This window comes from Coregonus clupeaformis, unplaced genomic scaffold, assembly GCF_020615455.1.
Source record: "Coregonus clupeaformis isolate EN_2021a unplaced genomic scaffold, ASM2061545v1 scaf1835, whole genome shotgun sequence".
Classification (NCBI taxonomy): Eukaryota; Metazoa; Chordata; class Actinopteri; order Salmoniformes; family Salmonidae; genus Coregonus; species Coregonus clupeaformis.
The window spans coordinates 71,737-75,040 of NW_025535289.1; positions in this window are offsets into that span (position 1 = coordinate 71,737).

A 3,304-nucleotide genomic window follows, 5' to 3' on the forward strand; every position below is an offset into this window, starting at 1 on the left:
CAACAGTAGTGACTATATAGGAATAGGGTGTGATTTGGGACGCTTACGCTCTTGCTTTGAGGCGTAGTGTGAGAGATGTGTACTAGCATGTTGCTTTGCTACGTGTTCTCACATGTCTTCATCTAGGCGTTAATAAGCACTGCTAAGGTGGTGGTCTAAGGTAGTGGTCTAAGGTAGTGGTCTAGGTAGTGGTCTAAGGTAGTGGTCTAAGGTAGTGGTCTAAGGTGGTGGTCTAAGGTAGTGGTCTAAGGTAGTGGTCTACGTAGTGGTCTATTAGTGGTCTAGGTAGTGGTCTAAGGTGGTGGTCTAAGGTGGTGGTCTAAGGTGGTGGTCTAAGGTGGTGGTCTATATAGTGTCTAAGGTGGTGGTCTAAGGTGGTGGCTCTAAGGTGGTGGTCTAAGGTGGTGGTCTAAGGTGGTGGTCTAAGGCAGTGGTCTAAGGCAGTGGTCTAAGGCAGTGGTCTAAGGCAGTGGTCTAAGGCAGTGGTCTAAGGCAGTGGTCTAAGGCAGTGGTCTAAGGTAGTGGTCTAAGGTAGTGGTCTAAGGTAGTGGTCTATCGTAGTGGTCTATGGTAGTGGTCTAAGGCGGTGGTGTAAATAGTGAATTGGGTGTGTGTTTAAGATGGAGCCCATAGAAGAGAATGGAACCTGTTCTCTTGCTGTAAGCAAGAAAGGGTTAACACCAGTTCTAACAGTTCAGCCACTGAGGCCTCAGAGGGTCAAAAAGGTTTGGTTATTCTAATCTAAAACATTGAAAGTCAAACAGTTACTAACGTTTTTTTAATCTTTACGGGGGGTTTGTTATGTACTCTAATGGTTGAATAGTAGAAAGAAAATTGGATATATAGAGCGTGTGTATATATATATATTATCCTAATCTGTAGCTTAAAAATTACTCCAACATTACTTACTGTTACTTATAATGGCACTTTTAGTTACTGCGTTTGTTACCTTTCTGTCTGAAGATCAGGCTGGAGCACAATTTGAAATGTAAAGGTAATTTCTGATTGAGCCCGACATGTGCAGCGCTTAACGTGAATGGAATCTCCGCCAGCGCCACAGTGAATGGAATCTCCGCCGAACGCAGGAACATTACCTTTACATTTCTATCACGGTGTAGCGCAGATCTTCAGGTCTTCAGGTCTTCAGCGCCACAGGTCTTCAGATCTTCAGCGCTACAGATCTTCAGGTCTTCAGGTCTTCAGTGCCACAGTCTTCAGATCTTCAGGTACAATCTTCAGGTCTTAGGTCTTAGCGTAGCAGATTGAATCGAGTCCTAGGAGCTGGGTTTTTCCTGTCAGGTTATCATGCCATCAGGGAAAAAACTCTGGGCCCAGAAAGATATCGAAAGGACCCTATTCCCTATATATATATATATAGTGTAGTGACTACGTTCAACCAGTATGTCAAAAACTAAAGTAGGTCTGTAGTCCTGGGTAGTGAACTGTATAGGGAATAGAGTACCATTTGGGAAGCACCCTTGTGTGGTGCCATTGGAGGCCTCTAATAACACTGTATTTACCACTATTAGTCTGGCAGAGAGCAAGAAAGGGCTTCACCTATGCACTTTTACTCACAAAACTACAAATAAACAGTAATACAACAGCTTCCTGGTCGTCGGTGGCTGTCTGTCGTCGACTCCCCTGCCTGTCGCCGCCGCTGCGTCTGTCGTCGTCGGTGAGTGGGTGGGTGTCCATCTATAGATAAGAGGTCTTGTGAACAAGGTTAACTCTCTTCCTTTCTCAAATCCAACCTTAATCAGGTAATGTCCTATTTGTCACGGTCATATAAAAGCCATTTCCGGTGATACTAATACGTCCCAAATGGCACCCCCGGTCCCTACGTAGTACTACTAGACCAGAGTCTATAAGGGGATAGAGTCCATTTGGAAAATAAACATCTTAGTTCCACCTGAGCTCACAGTGACAACGCTGTAATGTTGATCTTTTTTTTTTTTTTAACCCTGCCCCATCCCGATCTAACCACCGTGACGTCTCACTCGCTGGTTGGCTGTACGCCACCCGTTTGCGACGCACACCCCGGAAGACTTTTCGCCCAATTTGTACAAGGGTCGCCACTAGTTACCACAGCCACAAATTGATAAACCCCGCCTATTTCTACAATTTATCTTCTTCAAATGTGATTTTAAACCTAACGTTAACGCCACTGCTAACCTTATTCCTAACCCTAAATTGAGACCAAACAGCTATTTTTTTTGTTTTCATGAATTGTTACAATATAGACCGTTTTGACTTTGTGGCTGTGGCATCTAGTGGAAACCCAGCACAAATTGCAACAATACTGAGCTCTCATTCGTAACTAAAGGGTTCAGGAAACAACTATCGACAAGCGACCCCTTCCACACCCAATATCTTCAAGCAGCAATATTCCCGTGATCAATTTACAAAGTGTCAGTCAAGGTGACATTTGATTATACCGATAGCGGAACTGGGTTTTGCGAATTGAGTTATCCGTGAGATCAGTAGTTGACTCCGCAGTGGTGAGTGTTAACTACTAAGGTAGCTATGCAATTACTAATAGTTAGAATAACGTTTTTAACTGTTGCTGAACCGTTTGATGTTGATATTTGTTGAGATTGACATCTCCTCTCGCTCAGCTTTATTTTAGCCAAGTAGAATAATCCAACCAAATCAGAACGGGAATTTCTGTATTTAGCTGCTTCCAACATTCTGGAATAAAGCCTCGGATCTCTTCATTGTGAAAGTTGTTCTGCAGGTTAGCGGCTATGCGCAGCTTCATACATCTCACACACAGTTACGTAATAATCTCCTTTTCTTATCCAACCACGTACTCCTAGGCTAAATCTTTGCACAGAGACACAATCCCCTCTACCAAACAGGGCTAACGTTATTCCAACTGTTTTTAAGTTCAACCATTTGGCTTCAGTTCTTTACTCAAGTGAGGGTCATATACTCTGAGTTCAATTTGTCTTCCCTTTTCTGATCTGGTTTCTCTTATTAAGGTTCCTTCCCCTTCAGGGAGTTTTTCCAGTTGCCACTAATGCTGTTTACTCTGAAGGCCATGTAGGGGTTACTGACAAGCTCTCTCTCTGTCGCTGTCTCTCTGTCGCTGTCTCTCGTCGCTGTCTCTCTGTCGCTGCTCTCTCTGTCCTGTCTCTGTCTGTCTCTGTCGTGCCCGCGTTCCCCTCCCTGTCTGTCTGTCTGTCTGTCTGTCGCGGTCTGTCTCTCTCTCTGTCTCTCTCTCTGTCTCTCTCTCTGCTCTCTCTCTCTGTCTCTCTCTCTCTCTCTCTCTCCCTCTCTCTCTCTCTGTCTCTGTCTCTCCCAG